This window comes from Megascapheus bottae, chromosome 25 (genome assembly GCF_031878675.1).
Source record: "Megascapheus bottae isolate mThoBot1 chromosome 25, mThoBot2.hap1, whole genome shotgun sequence".
In the NCBI taxonomy this organism is placed as follows: Eukaryota; Metazoa; Chordata; class Mammalia; order Rodentia; family Geomyidae; genus Megascapheus; species Megascapheus bottae.
The window spans coordinates 72,262-93,755 of NC_143533.1; the positions used below are offsets into that span (position 1 = coordinate 72,262).

Sequence of the window (21,494 nt, forward strand, 5' to 3'; positions counted from 1 at the left end):
CGATCCAACTTCCGGAAGTCTCAGAGGCTCTCCCGGAAGTCATCGGGCGCTTCCGGTCAGCTCAACTAGCGGCGTTGCTGAGGGACCGGTAGCAGCTTGCCCTTTCCTTGTTGCTTCTTTTCTGCATTTTCGGGATTTAGGCGACTGGGGAGAGTGGTTTTTAGGCCGCACCGCCGCTTAGAAGGGTCACTTTCCCTCTTGCCAGCGTTGGTGTCCTTGGGGAACCTCTGGAAGGCGGACCTTGGGTGTGACGCGGGGGGTTCTAAGCCGAGGGAAGGAAAGATGGTGAGTGGCTCCGCTTTCCGGGACTGCTGCCAGAGCTTTGTCCACTGTGGATTAAGGAACTGGCTTGAGGGAGGTTTATACACTGTCAGAGCCCTGTGGTCGGTTCAGCCTTTTCAAGAGAGGAACGTAGTCTCCGCACTTGGTCCAGCTGGAGCTGTTCTTTCTTCACCACTTGATGGAGCCAGAGGAAGGAAGATTTGAAGGCTCCCCACCGAGGGGAGGAAGAAGAGGCCGGCTCCAAACAAGCTGGCGGCAGAGGTGGTGAGATCCCATTGGGGTCCTGAGGACGGATAGATAGCGGGAGGCCAAGGTGAGTAGTGAGGGACCCAAGGCAGTTACCCAAACGAGTCCGCCTCCGGCCTTCAGATCCTCATTTGGGCCGCCTTAAGCAAGGAATCTATTGCCTGAAGTCTGCATGTAGACCAGAAAGCCATGTGGAACCTAAGTGACAATGAAGAGCTGTTCTACATTTCTTTCATGGTATCACAGTGTGTGTGTATGTGGCGGGGGTCAGTAATCGATTTCCTAGTTGAAATTCTGAAAACAAGCAGTGGGAAGCAGTGGGACTAATGTAACTTAATTACTATTGTCCCTTTTAAGTGTACCTTGGCAAATATTAACTCACTGTTTGTAGATGAACTCCCTCCCAGCCCCACATCCCCTTGTGTGAGGCTGTAACCTTAAGACAGTCACTCACGGTTAAGGAACAAACTGCTTGAGTAGATGACTGAGGGTGGGGGGAGATCTGGCTAAATTTGGCAATTGGGATTTGGAAGGCATTGTAGCAGACTGGTCTAATACACCAACTATCTTAATTCTGCCCTTTTTCTCCAGACTCAGATCATTGTGTTCTCTGTAATTACTCCTGCCTAAAGTATACTCTTCATCTCTTCTCTCTTATCACCTTTATTGTTCGACCCTATTTGAGATTTATTTTGTATTCTTGGGGAGTTTTTATTTTTTCCTTTGTTTCGATTTGATTTGTGTTTTGAGACATGATCTTACTATGTCGCCTTTGGTGGCCTCAAACTTGCAGTCCTCTTGCTTCCATCTCTTTTTTTTTTTTTGCCTGTCCTGGGACTTGAACTCAAGGTTTGGGCACTGTCCTTGAGCTCTCTCAAGGCTAGTGCTCTACCACTTGAGCCACAACATCACTTTCAGCTTTTTCTGTGTGTGGTACCAAGGAATCAATCCATCCCTGGGCTTCTTGCATGCTAGGCAAGTACTCTACCACCATGCCACACTCTTAGCCCCAGCTCTGCCTTTTGAATGCTGGGGTTATAGAGACCTTCACTATAGCACCCAACTTTTCTTTGTATTGTATTAGATATCAGGCCTCTTAAAAGTTGAGTATTGGGGGCCGGGAGTTTGGCCTAGTGGTTAAAGTGCTTGCCTAGTGTGCATGAAGGCCCCGGGTTCGATTCCTTGGTACCAAATACATAGAAAAAGCCAGAAGTGGTGCTGTGAATCAAGTGGTAGAGCTCTAGCCTTGAGAAAGCTCAAGGACAGTGCTCAGGCCCTGATTTCAAGCCCCAGTATTGGTGCAAAAAAAAAAAAAATTGAGTCTTAAACACCGTTGTTGCTACTTCTTTGCTTATACAACATTAGGAGACATATCCTCTGGGGTTCTTACATATTCTAACATTAAGTTGTCTTTATTATTTTAGGATCTTTACCTTCTGCCATTTCAAAAGCCAGCATCAACCTTCAGGAATATCCCCAACATTCAGAAATGTAGTTCTAAGAAAGTGGACTTGACTGGATGCCTTCTATCAAAGAAGGAAATCAAAATATTTCACTTTTCATTACAGGGTTGGTTTAAACTTAATGTTGTTAATACTTAAATAATTTTGTTGAAAATTTATTTTTTTGAATGATTAATTCTTAACCCATATTCTGGTAAGGAGAAAATACTTAAAACATTATGTTTCCCAAAATATGGAATGGATACTATAATTGGTATGGTAAAGCTATGATTTAGGTGACACATGAGAAAACATTAAATAGCATTGACATATTTAATGAGGAAGATTTTCCCTTTTATTCTGTTCTCTTCCTTCTCAGTATTAAGAAATCATTGTCTTCAGCACTTTCACATTTCTCCTCCTTTCACCCCACCTTCATTTTTTTCTTTTTCCTTTTCCTTTTTTTTTTTTTTGCCAGTCCTGGGATTTGAACTCAGGGCCTGAGCACTGTCCTTGTGCTTTCTCAAGGCCTAGTGCTTTACCACTTGAGCCACAGCACCACTTCTGGCTTTTTCTGTGTATGTGGTACCAAGGAATCAAACCCAGGTCTTCATGCATGCTAGACAAGCACTTTTACCACTAGGCCAAACTCCCAGCCCCATCCTCTTCATTTCTTTAACAAATAGAGAGAATCTATACTCAGAGTCTCAGTGAATTATGGAGCAGAAATTTAAAGTATTTTTATTTCATTTTCTTTATTTCCTCCTAACTAGTAGTGATGATTAAATTTCCTTTTTTGATTTGAACCCAGGTCTTTGTGCCTCAGATATATTTTATAATCCTCTTTTTTTTGGGGGGGGGGGGGTCACTCCTGAGACTTAAACTTGGCCTGGCACCAGTTCTGGCTTTTTCCAAATAGTGCTAAAGTGTTGGAGTGTAGTAGTCCAGGAAATGTATTTTGGCTATACTAATGTTGGCTATGTTACTTGCAGATAAATCCCCTAACTTCTGTCAGGCTTAGCTTTAACCTCTATGAGGTGAACATAAAGACTACCTCATAGCCAGCCACTGGTGGCTCACACCTGTAATTCTAGATGCTCAGGAGATTTAGATCTGAGGATCGTGGTTGAAAGCCAGCTGGGGCATCAAAAGTCGGTAAGACTGTTATCTTTAACCACCAGAAAACTGGAAGTGGTGCTATGGCGCAAGTGTTAGAGCATTAGCCTTGAGCTGGAGAGCTCAGGGACAGAGCCGAAACCCCATGACCAAAGAAAAAAAAGAAAAGAAAAAGGAAAAAGAAAAAAGACTACCTCGCTAGTGCTTAAATTATGATCAGTATTATTTTCATTTATCTTTCTTTCTTGGAGAAATTGTACTATTTCTTCTCCTAAATGAAATAATTAGCAGTCTCCCTAGCTTTAAGTTCATTCTTATCAGATTTTCTGGTGAACAAACATCTTTGCCATTGCTACAGGGTCTCTAGTAATTGAGGATAGGTGGCAATGTGAATAGTAAGTAGAAACAATAGCTTTTACAGTTGAGCAGCATGACTGTGTCCTGGTCTTATGGTGCCTCAGATCCAACAAGAGAGAACTAACTCATATTTCACTAGTTTATGAAGAAGGGTGCTGCACTAGGATTGATTTGGTCAAACCCAGTTATTGGATTCTGGACTGTCTCATTAGGTATTAAGTCAAGCTCCTAGCCCCTCATTTATGTTTTATATATGTGTAGTACCCCAATATATTTTAATACTGAAATTACAGTGTCTAAATACAATGCTTTCTTGTTCTTTAATCCTATTGTGATATTAAGGCAACAACTTATTATCTTTCTTGTCCTAGGATCTCTCAGTTGTATTCATAATCTGGCAACTTTCAGACAGCTGGAGGGAGTTTTGCTTTTTGGTAAGATCTCATGTAAAAATCTACAGACTATCATTTGACAGTCAGTTGACCATAGCAATTTACCTGCCTTTACTCTTAAACCAAAAAGAAAAACAATAACAATTAATTTTTCCATAGCTGCAAATTGAAAGTCTAAATTTCACTCCTATTTTCCCAAAGAGTAGCATGTGATTTCAAAATATACACCATAATTAAGTAAAGAAAAAAAGCTAGTGAGATTTAACTGTTTCCTTCTATTGAATTTTATTACATATGCATTCAGCTTGAACACAGAGACCATGCAAGTGACACAGGCTGTCTTGGTTTCTTGATGATTAGACAATATTGCTAGGGAATAATCATGTGTGGCAAAGATGTATATACAAGCATGTTCATCATAGTATTACAAAAGTAAAAAATATGGGAATATGGATGTTTGAAAGTTATTAGTTTAAAAAAGTTATATCCATTTTCAGAATACTCTTTTTAACTGAAAAATATATGTTGCCAGGTACTATGGCTCATGCCTATAATCCTAGCTACTCAGAAGCTGAGATCTGAGGATTGAGATTCAAAGCCAGCCCAGCCACTAAAGAATATGAGACTCTTATCTCCAATTAACCACCAAAGAACCAAAAGTGGCACTGTGGCTCAAGGGATAGGGTGATAACCTTGAGCTGAAAAGCTCAGGGACAGTTTGCAGGCCCAGAGTCCAAGCCCCACGTCCAACCAAACAATAACAAAAAAAGAAATGTTAACATTGGTTTATTGATGTGGAAACTTATTTTTGATATATTGGCAAGTGGCAAAAATCAAAAGGGAGCACACATTATGATTTTTTTTTTTCTTTTAGTGGTGCTGAACTTTGAACTTGAGTCCTTTTTCCCTTTTTTACTTTTGAGTGTTAGATTTAAGCCCAGGCTGGTATGGACTAAACTGTTCTAAACAGGTACATGTCATTGCACTCAAGTTTTTATTGATTGAAATGGGAATGTTATTAACTTTTTTCCCTGGGTTAGCATCGAACCACAATCTTCCTGATCTCTGCCCCTCAAGTAGCTAGAATTAGGTAGGAGCCAACACCTCGAAGTGTATTTTTATTAAAAAATGATGTGTAAACATACATATACATGTATATATATATGTGTGTATACATGTACATATATATATACATGTACATATATATACTCCCATATATATATATGTATATATATGTATATATACATATATACATATATATACATATATATATATGGGAGTATATTTTCCAAAATGTAAAAAGTGATCATTTCTTGGTGATGACATTATGACTAACTTTGAATTGTCTTCTTATTTGTATTTTCAACCTTTCCTACACTTAGCAAATATTAAGTATAATCTTCATTTTTTCAAGGGAGAAAAAACTTAATATAACACCATGTCCATTTCTCTCCTTTTACTGAAAACTTTTCAGGAGTCACAAAGAAGATTTTTAACTTAGTAAGGCCAGGATGTACAGAAGCAGTTAAAAGCACTGGTTCCTCCTGCATTTGTGTTATGGACCTTGAGTCTCAGAGTGTATCTGGTTTAGAACTTGCTTTTGCTGTAAATCCTTAGGCTCTTGTAGCCCATTTGCTTTTTTCCTTTAGCATAAGATGCTATTTACTCATTCTCTTTCCTCTTCAGATGATACATCCATGTGTTATTGTTACCACATTGCTTTATGTCAGAGACCAGGAAAGAAAATTTAAGCTGAAATTCTTACCCATATCTAAAATTTGGGAGTATATTTACATATTACATTGTCTTGCTAAATTGCACAAAAGAGCATATAGTAATTTAATGCATGTAGTTTATGTACATCTTTCATTTCCTAGGAAGAAATTATAGAGAAAGGGGTTTATGTTTACAGTTGAAGCTTGATGGTGAGAATAGATGAAGGGCAAAAAAGCTACCTAAATTTTCAAAATATAACACATTCATATATGTCATATATTGAAATACTATGTACAATGATGTACATATATGTTAATATACATATACGTACATATGTATATACATGCATGCGTGCATGTATACATACACATGTATACCTTCATTTTCCTTCTTTTCTTTATGGATTGGTTATGGGGCTTGAACTCAGGTTGTGAGCACTGTCCCTGAGCTTTTTTGATCAAAGTTCAAGCTCTGCCACTTTGAGCCATAGTGCCACTTCTTTCATTTCCTTTTTAGTACTGGGGTTTGAACACAGGACTGACTGGTCTTGCACTTTTTAAATTTTTTTTTATTTTTATTTTTTTGTGGGTCATGGGGCTTGAACTCTGGCCTAGGTGTTGTCCCTGAGCTCTTCAGCTCAAGGCTTTACCCCTGGGCCTGGACATTGTCCATGAGCTCTCTAGCTCAAGTCTACCAACTTACTCTTGAGCCACAGCATCACTTCCCATTTTCTAGAGGTTAATTGGAGATAAGAGTCTCAGATTCATTTGGTCTTGGGCTGGCTTTGGACCTTGATCCTCACATCTCAGGCCCCTGAGTAGCTAGGATTACAGGTGTGAACCATCTCGCCTGGCTCCCAGTTCTTAACTCTGATATGCCTTGACTGTATTGGCACCATACTGGTGGTGGTGATCATTCTAGTTAATGCTAATAATTGCAATATTTATTTAAAACTCTACACAGATTTCTGCTCTCTTTGAGTATGGGCACTTACCATTGTTTCAACCATAGTTTGGTGGGTAGAGATTTGAATACCTCATATGGGAAACACTGAAATAGTTTCTAAGAGACTTTCTAACCTATTAGATCATCATATTCCATAATAAGCTCTGTTGTGTCTCTTCTGAAATAAAATGTAGCCCGTGTAAAATAACAACAGCCAAAATAGTGTTTTGTGTCATTGTTTTAGAAAGACATTCTGAAAGGTCTTATTTGGGCACAAACTGAGTTTTTACTAAGTTTATAGTTGTAAAGTATTTTCTGATCATTTTCTTAATTATGACAGCAATCTTTTGAGTTAACTTATTATACTTGGGCATTATGAGATTTTTAAAGTTAGGTAACTTAGCTGATGTCCCATGACTAGTGAAAAATAAAGCTCCTTCAAACCTAAGTCTGTTTAATTTCAAACAATGCTTGTCATCCACACCAGAAATTAACAGACTTTAATGTGAGTTAGGAGTGGACTTTAGTTGATAATAATGTATCATCACTGTTTAATTGTGACAGATGTGCCATACTAATCTGTTACTGATATGGGATATGTGTGAACTCTGACTTTTTATGCAAATCCACAATGATTCTAAATAATGTTTAAATTTTAAATAGTTCATTCAAAAAGCATTGTGTACCTTTTTTGGCATCAGAGCTGTCAAGTAGTTTCCCACTTTGGAAGAAACATGATTTTTGTATTAAACTAATGAAGGTTTTTTTTTGGGGGGGGGTGGGCTGTGTACTGAGATTTGAATTAAAGGCTTCAGGCTTGCTTAGTCAAGTGCCCTACCACTTGAGCCAAGCCCCTCATCCCCTAATTCTATGTAATACTATCTGGTGTGATAATCACTCATCACATATGACGAGTGCAGTTGAAGAACCAAGTTTTAAATTCAATGAATTGAATCATATGTTGCCAGTGGCTAATATATTGAACAGTGTAGATATAGAGAGATAACTATAAGATATGAAAAACTTATCACTTTCTTCTATTTTATAGTGTTTTAGAATGGATTCAGTTGATCAGAAACTTCTTTTTTAACCCATGAGACATAAACTAATGTCTTTCTTCTGAAAACTGTTGAACTACCAAGCACTATTCAGATAATGAGGTGAGTGGTTTGTTGTAATTATGTATTAGGTAGGCTTCATTCAAAGCACTATTTCTGGCTTTTTCTGTGTATGTGGTACTAAGGAATTGAACCCAGGGCTTCATGCATTATAGGCAAGCACTCTACCACTTGACCACATTCCTGGCCCAGCAGAGGGTATTGTAACCCCAGATATGCTTCATTCATTTTTTAAAAAATTGTTTTTTGTCCATCATGGGACTTGAACTCTGGGCCTAGGCTCTGTCCCTGAGCTCTTCGGCTCAAGGTTACTGTTCTACCCTTGACCCACAGTGCCACTTCCGGTTTTCTGGTGGTTAATTGGCCGTAAGAGTTTCACAGACTTTTGTGCCTGGGCTGGCTTTGAACCTTGATCCTCAGATCTCAGCCTCCTGAATAGCTAGGATTATAGATGTGAGCCACTGGCACACTGCTAAAAAGGAAGTTTGTTGTTGCTGCTGTTGTTTTTTTTGGGGGGAAGGTCTGTCGTGGGGCTTGAACTCTGGGCCTGACAGTGGCTACCCCTCTACCATGATGAGCCACAGCGCTACTTCCACATCAAGTATTTTTTTTTTTCATCAGCAACCCTGACTACAGAAAGTAAGCAAGCCTAGCTTCTTTTTCCCTTGTTGCATAGCACATTGAAAGTCTCTTAGGAACAAAATAATCTGTCTCCAGGGGCCAGCACACCTGTGGCTTGGCTTTTACAAACTACTTACCACTTTGAATTTTTGTTCTGTATATGACTTATTTGACTGACTGTTTTCTTTCTTCCTTCCCTTCCCTTTCCTTTCCTTTCTTTTTTTGCCAGTCCTAGGGCTTGAACTCAGGGCCTGGGCATTGTCCTTGGACACTTTTTGCTCAAGGCTAGCACTCTACCACTTGAACCACAGCACCATTTCCGGCTTTTTCTGTGTATGTGGTTCCAGGGAAGGGCTTCGTGCATGCAAGGTAAGCATGCTACCACTAGGCCACACTCCCAGCCCTGTGTTTTGTTTTCTTTCTTATATTCTATCACTTCTGTATTTGTCATCATGTCCAGAATTTATTTATTTTATTAGAAAGGTAATGTACAGAACAGTTACCATTACATAAATCAGGTAAGAGTACTTTTGTTATGTACTTCCTCCTAATTTTTCCCTCCCATCTTCACCCACAAGTTGTATAGTTCATTTTCCATGTGAAAAATTGTCTAGTGAGTACTACTGCTGCATTTGTTCATATCTTGGCTCCCTCCCGTTCTGTACCAAAGACAGACAAATAAAAGAAAACAAAAACAAAGGAACAAAAATCATTGTTTCCATTTCCTGAAGCAGAAACAACTTTTTGAAACATTTTATTTGGAAATAATTTTTAACTTACCATAAAACTTACATAAATGGTGGAACTTTGGTTAGATTCAACTTTTGATACTTTGCCCCCTTTGCTGTTTTTTGTATGTAGGGCTTTCTCTCTCTACTAATAGAAAGAAAGCATGTACTCACTGTCCCCCACTTTTTTTTTTTCTTAATATGACACATTTGCTGAACCATTTAAGAGTAAGCAACACATGTCATAGCACTTAACCCCTAAATACTTATCATCCAGAGATACATGTCTATCTGCTGTTTATTTTCATCACCAGCCTGAGCTGTGACCAGCTTTCTTCACCATTGAGTTCTCATTTTTTCCCTCAATTTGAATAAATAATATTTAATAAGGAGGCACTAAGAATACACAAATACCTACAGTGAAGAAAAACAACCCACTTTTGTTCTGCCCTCATGCAGAAGTAACACCAAGGACTTCTATGATCCTTGAATATGTAAACATTTCTCCTACTTGCAAGTAATCACTTCTGCAACAAACATTAACTAAGTGTACACTAATTTAGTTCCATTTTGATACTTTCTTCCTAGAGGTTGAGGGCTCAGTCCCAAGATTTTCCTACTTTAGATCTCATTTGCAAACTCCATGTGGTTTTACCTTGTTCCTGATGGCTAACTATGAGATCAGGGTTCTCAATAACCTCCTCCTCAGGTTGAATGATTTGCTTGAGGTTAGATGTATAAGTTTATCACAAAGAGTATAAATAAACAGATACATAGGGTGAGTTATAGGAAAAGGTAGAACTTTCTGAGCACCCTTTAGGAGCTCTCACATGTTAGCAATGTATAAGCCCTTTAAATGTTGTCCTTTGATTTTAGCAGGCTTCTTTACATACACATGATTGACTGAATTACTGGCTATTGGACTAAATGAGAATGAGAAAATTTTTGAATGAGTATTCAGAGGTTATAGGACTGGTTTTTTTGTTTGTTTGTTTTTTGCCAGTCCTGGTGCTTGAACTCAGAGCCTGAGCACTGTCCTTGGGCTTTCTCAAGGCTTGAGCTCTACCACTTGAGCCACAGCACCACTTCTAGCTTTTTTCTACGTATGTGGTACCAAAGAATTGAACTGAGTCTTCATGCATGCTAGGCAAACACTCTTAACACTAGGCCAAACTCCTGGCCCTCTGTTTAGTGTTTTAAGAAATCTCCAAACTGCCATTCAGAGTACCAACCACCATTTTTTACAGCATTTTCTTGTTTTCCAATGCAAGATAGCTAGGATTCTCTGGGTATAAATCAAGATATGACAGCTGGCTACATATTATTACTTGGATGTCTTTGCTTCTAGACCCATAAAGCAGACAGCTAAGAAATATATGCATGTGTGTATGTATGAATAAATGCACAGTAATATTTGTTCATACGTAAACATTTAAGAAATAATCTTGTCTGTGCCAATACCTCTAACTTTAAACTATTCATGCAAGATTCTTCTTTACTTTGCCTTCTTCTTTACATTTATGTTTTTATTACCTTTTCTTCCACTTTGGGAATATTGACATAAAACATCAGTGCTGGGGGCTGAGTAACACCATGTCTAACTTTGAGCTATTGTCAGTAATTACTTTCTGCTGAGAGGCAAGGCAACATGCAAGTGTTATTGCTTTGAGGCAAGGGGCAACAAGGCAAGGCGCAAAAGGCAAAGCGCAAAAGGCAAGGTGCAAGACTTGATTACCATTGGTTACAAATGTGTTGTTGCTTTATCACTGTGCTGAGACCTATAGTGGGAGTAAACAGGAAGACCTCCCTGCCTTGCCCATCTTTGTGCTGATAGGCTCCGGCACTCAGTATTAGGAGGAGACACTTCCGGAATAAGAGAGATTCCTGCCTTGACAAACTGACCTGATGCGTCTGTTTGTCCTTCTGGGAAGGAGGGCTGGGTACAGGCGGTCAGTGGGCCCTCTCCTGTCCTCTCCTGTCCTCTCCTGCTGGTCGAGAGGGACCAGGGACAAAAGACCCTGACACATCAGCATTTCCTCCACAATGAAAGGATTTATGAAGCCATAACAGATACTAGCTGAAACAAAGGGCAGATCCTGGGATAAGGGTAGCTGTTGGAAAATGTCTATAAAATCTAAAACGCTTGGTATTTATTAATAAAATACAGGAAGAAAGACATAAATTGAACTTAAAATTGATTATAAGGGATATAGAATTATTCAAAGCTAGGGAAAACTGCAGTAGGAATATAGTCCATACAGAAAATAACTGTTTCTAGATTGGCTGGGGTATAAACAGGATGCAGTGGCACCAACAGTATGTAATAGGGAATGATTTTTTTTTTTTTTAACTAGTCCTGGGACTTGATCTCGGGGTCTGGGCACTGTCCTTGAGCTTTCTCAAGGCTAGTACTCTACCACTTGAGCCACAGCACTACTTCCAGCTTTGTAGGTGGTACTGAGGAGTAGATTCCAGGGCTTCATGCATGCTAGGCAAGCACTAGGCCATACTCCTGGCCCCATAGGGAAGGATTTGAATTAGTACTTCTACATATGTTCATGAGCTCATGGCTACAACTCTAGCTACTAAATTCAAGAATTTCAGTTCATAACCAACTCTGGCAGGAAAGCCCATGAGATTATTATTTCCATTTAACCAGCAAAAAGTCCAAAGTGGCAGAGTGCCAACCTTGATTGAGTTCAGGCCCCAATACTGGCACTGAAAAAAAAAATGTGAATAATCTTTTACTCTTTTTACCTATAACTGTACTAGTAAGGATCCCCCATTTGCTAGAGGAAAGCCTCTAGCTCTTTTGTAATTTAGAGTATCAGGAATTTTTTTTCCTACAACCTACATTATATTCTGTATCCAAACTATTTTTAGACCTGATATATCCATAGCAGCAAAGAATGTATTCATGGTTTGTTTTGCAGTTCTGCTTTTCTCTCTCCTCACATCTCTGCTGTAATAACCTGGCAGGCTTAGGTCACAAGTTGTTTTTGTAAAAATGCTGAAACTACTCGACCACCTGCGAGTGGTTAGGACCACCTGCGTGTGATTTCATCCTTGTAGTTATTGTCTGTGGGCATGGTCAGGTGACATAAGGTTACTATCACCTGTGGGTGGTGTTTACTTTTAAAAGCTCAGCCCAACTCTCTATCAGCTGGAAGGTGGAGAGTAGCCACTGCACTGCTGTTAAACTGACTCTTAGCTCTGTTCACTGAGTGCTGGTGACTCTATTGCTGGGGGGGCTTGGGGGTCCCCTCAAAATGGCTGGGATATTACACTGCAATCCACTTACAGGATATATGAATGTTTTACTTCTAAGTTATTTGAATTCTTTCTTCCCTTTTCAGACTAGCTATATTTACTCATTTTATCTTGCTGTGCTTCCTCCTTTGGGTACTCCCACCATAAATATATTAGGGTACATAAAATGGTCTCATAACTTAGTATGCATGCTCTGTTTTCTCAGTCTTTTATTCTTTGTTTTATATCAAATGATAAAAATGAATGTCTTCAAGATCTGTAATCATTTTTCCTGAATAGTTACATATATATACATATAAAATCTTAATAAATCCCATCCAGTGTGCTTTCACTTAAGACACTAATTTTAATATTAGAGCTTAAATATAGTAACTATTTAAAATAGTTTATTTCATCAAATTGATCATCTGGGATTTTATTAGCTTCACTCAATTTTTTTTTTTTTTTTTTTTTTTGCCAGTCCTGGGCTTGAGCTCAGGGCCTGAGCACTGTCCTTGGACTTTCTCAAGGCTAGAGCTCGACCACTTGAGCCTCAGCACCACTTCCGGCTTTTTTCTATGTATGTGATACTGAGGAATCGAACCCAGGTCTTCATGCATGCTAGGCAAGCACTTTAACCACTAGGCTAAACTCTCGGCCCCAATTTTTTTTAATCATAGGTTGCACTTTTTTGTTGTTAGTTTTATTTTCTTTGGGTTTGGGCATTTTTGGTTATTTTGGCGATACAAGGGATTGAACTCAACCTCACTTGGCTAGGCAAATGCTCCACCAGAGCTACACCTTAAAGCCCGTTTCTTTTCAATTTATTTTTCAGATGAGTTCATATTTTTGACTGAATTGGCTTCTGACCATGAGCCTCCTTTATCTGCATCCGTAGAAGCTAGAATTTACAAATGTGGGTTATCACTAGTTTTTGAGATAGTGTCTCATTAACTTTGCCTAGGTTGGTCTTGAACTGTATTTCCATCTCTGGAGTAGCTGATCATATGCTTATTTAGCTGAAGGTTTTGTTTTTGTTTTCTTCTTTGTGTGGTTGGTAGTTCGGGAGATTTTTTGTTGTTGTTGTTTTGCATGTAAGCTGTAGTATAGTATATAATAAAACATAGTATTTTGTTGCATGTCATTAGTTTCACTATAAATGTGACTTCTTTTTGCTCAAGTGTAATAACCTGGCAAGCTTAGCTGCCAAATTGTGTAAAAATGCTTAACCTCAGCCGTGTGCATGAAGTTACAACCACGTGCGTGTGGTTTCATCCTTGTGATGTTGACTGGGCATTGTAAGATGACACGGCCACCTGTGAGTGGTTATGACCACCTGTGTGGGGTGTCTACTCAGCCCCACTGAAGCTCAGGGCTTTTATCCGGTGGAGAGCAGTCACTGTGCTGGCTATTAAAATGATTCCATCTTGGTTTAATGAGTGCTGGTGACTCTTGCTGGGGCGGTTCAGGTCCCCCCAAAGTGGCTAGGATAGTGCTAAAGTTACTTAATAACGCTCATCTTGTATCTTGCTATTAAGGTATTTAGGTGGAACCAGAGCAAATGTTGCCTCATTACTGAAGCAAAGCTATACTTGATGTTTCCTGAATTATGAAACTTTACATGCCAGCTTTGAGGAGTTTGCAGTCCTTTTGGGTGTTCTTTATTGAGCTTTGCATAGTTTGTCTGACAAATGCCAACATACTCTATCGAACATTGATAGGTAGGGCTCCTCTGCATAGCTTTGGTCTTTTTATGTAGCTCTTTGTTCTTTGATATTTTGGCCCTCAGGTTGCCTTTGCCTACATGGCCTGGAAACTTCCTGTAGGCAGCAAGCTGGAGAATGTGCAGGGCTCCCCTCATTTGTTTTTCAATTCTGATGACCACCTTTATTCTTATGTCCTGAATTTTTTTTTTTTTTTTTGCCAGTCCTGGGCTTGAACTCAGGGTCTGAGCACTATCCTTGGACTTTCTCAAGGCTAGAGCTCTACCACTTGAGCCTCAGCACCATTTCCAGCTTTTTTCTGTGTATGTGGTACCGAGGAATCGAACCCGGGTCTTCATGCATGCAAGGCAAGCACTCTACCTCTAGGCCAAACTCCCGGCCCCGAATTTTTTTTTCTTTATCCCCTTCCTGAGTACCTTGTGTAAGCTTTAAGGATTTTATGGGCAATAGTAGGGTTTTGTTTTGTTTTTTAATAGACTGATAGAATACTTTTAAGTTTATAAAAATATTAAAATACATTTCCCACTAAAAATATTGTATTACAATATTTTATTACACTAATTCTCTACTCCACACATATGCAACCTTCTCTATATGCATTCTATAGAGTATTTGTTAGTCATTGGCCCATCCATTATATACATTAGGCTGCCTCTTGATGTTTATGTCATAGGTTTTAGCAAATATATGATGACATATCCATAATTATAGCATTATCTAAATGTGATATGAGATCACTAAATCATGTTAGTAGAATCATGGGACCAAGAGTGTGGCCTAGTGGTAGAGTGCTTGCCTAGCGTGCATGAAGACCTGAGTTTGATTCCTTGATACCACATAGAAAAACCCAGAGTGGTTTGTGGCTCAAATGGTAGAATGCTAGTCTTAAGCAAATAAAGCTCAGGGACAGTGCAGCCCCAGGACTAACAGGGAGGGAAGGGGGGACAGTAGAATCACTGCCCTAATAATTCTTCAATAAATATTCTTTGCCTTTTCATTCCTCCATCAAAATCTTGTTTCCTCTTTGTCCTTTTGATGCTTTTTTATTTATTCATTTTTTATTTCATTTATTTTTATTCCTAGTAGTATTACATTATCTAAATCTTTAACTTTAACAATTATGAATAAAGCTGCTGTAAGAGCCTGTATGCTTATTTTGGTGTGTGTGCAGACACCAGTTATTACTATACTTAGACAAATGCTAATGAACATTTAGTATTATATACATTCCTTAATCTTCAATTTTTTTAGCTTTCTTTTTCTCTCAGATTCACTTCAAATGAACTATTTTTCATTATCATTCAAGAGAAGTTTTCAATTCAGTTACAGAATTTTCCCCCCTCAGTCATGGGGCTTGAATTCTGGGTGTGGGCGTTATCCCTTAGCTCTTCAGCTCACGGCTACCACCCTACCCCTGGAGCCACAGCACCACTTCTGGTTTTCTAGTGGTTAATTGGAGATGAGTTGCACAGTCTTTACTGCCCAGGCTGGCTTTGAACTATGATCCTCAGATGTCAGCCTCCTGAGTAGCAAGGATTATAGACATGAGCCACCATGCCTGGCTAATTAAAGAATTTTTTTTACTTCAGAATTGTTGGTTTTTCTTTGTTGGTATTTTCATTTTGTTCATTTTCTTGGTTTTGTTGTTCAAGCATCTTTAAGATGTTTAAATTTAGCTGCTTTATTCAGTTATTTTAAATGCATTGCATCTTTTAAACAGTCACTTCTTAGAATCTATAGTTTATATATACATCCATGGATTTAACTAACTAGGAATTGAAAATATTTAGGAAAAAGGGGCTGGGAATATGGTTTAGTGGTAAAGAGCTTGCCTAACACGCATGAGACCTTGGGTTTGTTCCTCAGTACCACATACACAGAAACAGTGTGTCTAGCTGGACGCAGTGCCTCACGCCTATAATCCTAGCTATTCAGGATCATATTCAAAGCCAGCCTGGACACAAAAGGACCTCTAGAAAACGGGAAGTGGAGCTTGGCTCAAGGGTGGGGGTGGTAGCCTTGGGCTGAAGAGCTCAGAGACTGCCCAGGTAAAGGTCAAGCCCCATGACCCACCAAAAAAAAGTCTGTACTGAACATTACAGACTTTTCTTATCATTGTTCTCCAAACAATATATATGACTTTTAAATCCTACTGTCAGTAATCCAGAGAGAGGACTTAAAGTATACAGGAGAATGTACATCAGTTTTATGCAAATGTGCCATTTTTTATTTGGGACATGTGGCCAGACATGGTGGTGCATGCTTGTGATCCTAAAACATACGTGATCCTAACATACAGGAGACATAGGCAAGAAGCCTTGTATGGGTTAGGATTTTTTTTTTCTTTTTTGAGGCCAGCTTTAAGAATTACTGTGGCCCAAAGGCCAGGAGGGCGGGAGGAGGACAACAAAACAAAAGGAAGGAGGAAATTATAGACAGACTGATATGGAAATCTGCAGCTTTTGGTTATCTTTGTCTAGTCATACCATGGATTATCCTGTATGGAATTTATCTGGCTGCTCATATGTACATTATTTCTCGATTCAGATTCTGAAATTATACTGTCTTTAACTAGTTCAAGAAAGGACTGGACAATGCTGAAAGAAATAGGATTTCTTCTTTGGCTTTTGTGCCCATTTACCCCTCCTTACTGAGGAAATGAACAACCACAAAAGTAAATAGATGAGTTTAGTGGACTTACACTTTTCATTAAAGTGAGCAATGGGGCTGGAAGTGTGGCTCAGGTGGTAAGATACCTGGTAATAAGCGATGTCAGACCTGTGCCCTGGTCTTTTCCAATTTTTTTTTAACATAGGTTAGCCCTAACAATACTTATCCCTAGACTCCCCCCCCCCCCCCCCCGCCCTTCTTGGTTGTGGGGCTTGAACTCTGGGCCTATGCACTGTCCCTGAGCTCTTCATCTCAAGGCTAACACTCTACCACTTGACCCACAGTGCCACTTTTAGTTTTCTGGTGTTTAGCTGGAGATAGGAATCTTCAGTTTGTGCCTGGGCTGGCTTTTTTTCAGCCTTCTGAGTAGGATTAAAGGGGTGAGCCAGCACCTGGCTTGACTTTATTTATATATATATATATTTTTTTTCTTTTTTTTAAAAAAAGGAATGCCACTATGCACACTACTTTGCAACTTTTAATAATTTCATTCTTATATCATTCACATCTTTTACCATTACTACATACCATATTTCTCTTGGCCCAGTCTGGTCAATGACTCTTGTCCCTACACTCATCAGATAATAAATACAACCAGAAAAGTCAGATTTTTTTTGTTAGTGTTAGGTATTCAGGTCATTTCTGGAGCTATGCTGATAATAGATATTAGTGAATTGAGCTAGAGTATCTGACTGATGGGAGCCGTCACTGACACATGAAAATGTCTACCCAATATTGCCCAATCTTGTGTTTTTGTGTTTTGTTTTTTTGTTGTTGTTGTTTTTGTTTGTTATTTGGTTGTGAGGCTTGAGCTCGGGCCTGGGCATTGTCCCTGAACTCAAGGCTACTGCCCTATCCCTTGAACCACAGCCCCACTTCCCATTTTCTAGTGGTTAATTGGAGATTGAGTCTTATGAATTTTTGTGCCCAGGCTGGCTTTGAACCGAGATCCTCAGATCTCAGCCTCCTGAGTAGCTAGGATAACAGGCATGAGCCACCAATGTCCAGCTTCTATCTTGTCTTGCCTATGCGCAGTTGTTTTTTAGTTTGGTTTAAAGGGAAATCATATTTTACCTTTAACTTTCTTATATATTATGTAAGCCAGATAAAAACATGTTTGTTGCTTAAATGTAGCCTGTGGGTCTTCTCATTGTGACCTCAGTTTTAAGTGGCATAATATTCTTGCAAAAGAATAGTGACAGAAGTGGCGCTGTATGTCAGCTTTGAGCTGAAGAGCTCAGGCATAGCACCTAGGCCCAGACTTCAAGCCCCATGACCATCCCCTCCAAAAAAAAAAAAAAAATGACCCTGTAAAAACTTCTGTACTAAATCTTTTATGACTAAATATGACTTCCTGTTAGCTCTTTTTAATTTAAAAATGTAGGCTGTGAATGTAGCCTAGTGGTAGATTGCTCATCTAATATGCATGAAACCTTAGGTTTGATTCCTTGGTACCACATACTCAGAAAAAAGAAATGGTACTATGGCTCAGGTGATACAAGTACCAGCCTTGAGAAAGCCCAAGGACAGTGCCCAGGCCCTGAGGTCTAGCCTTAGGACTGGCAAAAATGAAACAAAATTAATAAAATACATATAACATTAAGCATGATGATATTGTATAACCATCACCATTGTCAGTTTTCCATAGCAGCTGTCCCAGTTCAACCAGCAGAGAGAAAGAATTTTCATTTTCTACATCTTCAAATGACACTTTTTCTGGCCTTTCAAAAATAGTAACATCCTAATGGGTGTGAAATGGTATTGTAATTTTGTTTTCATTTGAATTTCCTGATGATTGGTGATGAGTATCATTCATATACTTTTAGGAGTGCATCTGCTGAAATGGTTGCCTAATTTTTCTCAGGTTGGTAGGGTTTTTGTGGGGTTTTTTGTTGGTTGGTTGGTTGACTTGTAAAGAGTTCTCTAAATTCTGATAACTTTTCTTAGATATGTGGTTTACAAATAGTTCTTTTTTTGTTTGCTTTCTTTTTGCTGGAACTGGGACATGAACTCAGGGCTTGAGTATTGTCCATGAACCGCTTTGTGCTCAGAAGGCTGCTATTAAAGCCACAGCATCACTACCAGATATTTCTGAGTGGTTTACAGGAGATAGTCTCACGAACTTTTCTGCCCAAGCTGGCTTTGAATCCCAATCCTCAGATCCCAGCCTCCTGAGTAGCTGGGATTATAGGTGAGAGGCACCAACTCCCAGCTTGCAATTAACTTTTTCTCTATAAGCTGCCTTTCAACATTGTTGACAGTGTCCTTGTATGTGCAAATGTTGTTCTTGGTTTTGTTGGTTATACAGGGGTTTCAACTCAGGACCTTGTAATTGCTAGTGATGCTTTGAGGCTCTTTTTTTTGCACTCATAATTTTAAGGTAGGATCTTGCTTTTTGCCCCAACCAACCCCAGAACCATCTGTATACTGCTGACCCACGTATTGGTTGTGAAGGGGTCTTGCTATTTTTTGCCCAGGTTGGCCTTTTGAACTTAAGTCTTGCTTATCTCAGATACAATTGCAGGGAGCTAGGATAATAGGAACAAGCCACTATATGATCTAAAAGTTCCTAAGCTTGATGAAATACAATTTGCAGTTGTTTTGTTTTTTTTTTTTTTTCCCCTATACTGGTCCTGGGCCTTGAACTCAGCACCTGAGCACTGTCCCTGAGCTGTTTTGCTCAAGCCAGTGTTCACTTCCTGCTTAGTTGAAGACAAATGGTTCCCTTTCCCAGTCTAGCAGTATGAACTGGAAAGCAACAGTGAGGAAATCTTAGTTTTTCTGCAGCCTCATCTCTGCATACAGTATGATTAATGTCTTAGAAGCTGTCCCTGAATGAAATTCTAGTAGAAGCGTTCTGCATTAGATAGGGTGGCCAGAGTAAGCTGTAAACAGCTTCCTTCACTTAAGCCTGGTCTAGCACAGCCTATATTGCCTGTATACATAGACATGTAAGAAACACACTAGAGCAAAAAGTGTTAGAGCCATGGTTTAGTTGGTAGACCACCAGGCAATGAGTGAAAGTGTCAAGTACCAAGTTTGAATACCAATCAGTCTTGGATCAGAACAAGAAAAGAATACAGCCCATTAGAGAGGTCTAGACAATATTCTGTTATGGAATGTCTTTAACTAGGTCTGACATTCTTCTATCAGTGACCTCAGACTCATCATTTATTTTTGTCAGAAAAAAAAAATGAATCTAGCTCATTGAGCCTGGGATAGATTGAGATCCTCTGTGAATTTTGTATCATTACTTAATCCCCAGATGGTTTTTCTAGGTGATTCTTTGTGGTTGCCCATTCCTTTAGCTTTCTGTGATCAAATGGTGATATTTTGAAATATTTTGTGCAAGTATATGGATGTTTCATGGCAAGTATGAAGCAGGGAACTAATCAGAATAGATTTACATGCAACACACATACTTGTATATGTATATACATACATGCATACACATCCTTAATCACTTGGTTTTGTTTTTTTTTGCCAGTCATGGTGCTTGAACTCTGGGCCAAGGCACTGTCCCTGAGCTCTTCAACTCAAGGTTAGCATTCTACCTCTTGAGCCACACAGCATCACTTCCAGTTTTCTGGTGTTTAATTGCAGATAAGAGTCCTCAGATCTCAGCCTCCTGAGTGGCTAGGATTACAGGGGTGTAATCACACCCCTGCTGTAATCACACTTTTGTTACATAGCTATCATAAGCCTCTATGGATTAGGAAATTACAAAATTGAGTTCTTACTATATAACATAGCTCAAAGAAAGTGACTTTCCACTTTGTAAGACTCTTTCCTAGGTTAGATCCTACTTCAGGACCTACTGCTACTTCAGCAGCTCACTCTTGACTTTGTCACACCTATAAGTGAACCAAATGAAATTCTCAGACCCAAAATACTGTTTATGTGGCTGAAGTGGGCAAAACCATTAATGAACATCTGTTACATTGGTACACCTCCTTCCTTGGCCTACTAGCTGTGATCCATTCTAAAGATTTTAAAAGTAGAAAGCAGATAAACTACTGTTTCCTGAGTAGGTATATGCCTCTATACCACTGAGTGTAGTCTTGAGGAAGATTGAAACTACATAAGGTCAGAGAAGAGAAAAGTTTACCAGAGTTTTGCTAGGAGTGGAGCAAGGCACTAGCATGATTCTTCCTTCCCCAAGCATTCTAGACAGCTTCTAGCTTGTCCCTGACCCTTTATAATAGAATTCCAAACTGTTATTCTTTCTGATTTAAAAATGTTCACAGTTCACAGAGGGCCCTCGACAGTCTCACAAGCAAAGACTGGAAGCAGAATCAAGGAGGCCCCCAGGTTTTGCCTCCTTCCTCTGACAAGCAGGCCTTGCAGGTGAGTAAATGCTTCCTGAAATCAGGAGGGAGAAAGCTGCTGGGATTTGCTGGCCCTGGAATTTGAACTTCTGTTTGGAAAACAGTAAGGAGAGTCCTGCTCAGTGACAGTTGATCCTGAGATTTTTAGTGTCTTCTAGCTGGAAAAATGAGCCTAGGTTAAGATTTGCCTTCCATCTCACGAATGGCAGAGCTTGAATTAGAATCGGGCAACTTTTCATAAACCTACTGTCTGCCTGTCTGCCTCTTTCCTCATGGCACGCATACATACTTGAAATGGTGCTTCCTCTAGCCTTATGGATAAAAACCTGTCTTTACTGTAGCCCTCATGGATCACTCTCTGGTCTAGGTCTGATGGCAGCAAAAGAGAAAAGCACCACCCCAAGCATGGAGTTGAGTGTCTTGGCACCACTTTCCAAGTGCCATTTCCTACCCTCGAGGGTAATAGCAGCAAATGTGGTTAGGCTGATTCTGCATGTGCAGATTTACAATAAATGCCTAAAGTTTAAGGCTTCTTCATCTTCACACAACGTGAGGGGTAA

The 21,494-nt window shown here is 39.4% G+C and overlaps 1 long non-coding RNA gene across 1 annotated transcript; it reads left to right on the top strand.

Annotated features, from left to right (window-relative positions):
• The first annotated feature begins 63 nt into the window (after positions 1-63).
• LOC150046095 (uncharacterized) lies at positions 64-20,947 on the top strand. Its single transcript, XR_016539597.1, has 5 exons — positions 64-595; positions 1,953-2,097; positions 3,815-3,877; positions 7,545-7,656; positions 20,854-20,947. It is a non-coding gene; the product is annotated as an uncharacterized LOC150046095 (long non-coding RNA).
• The last annotated feature ends 547 nt before the right edge of the window (positions 20,948-21,494 follow it).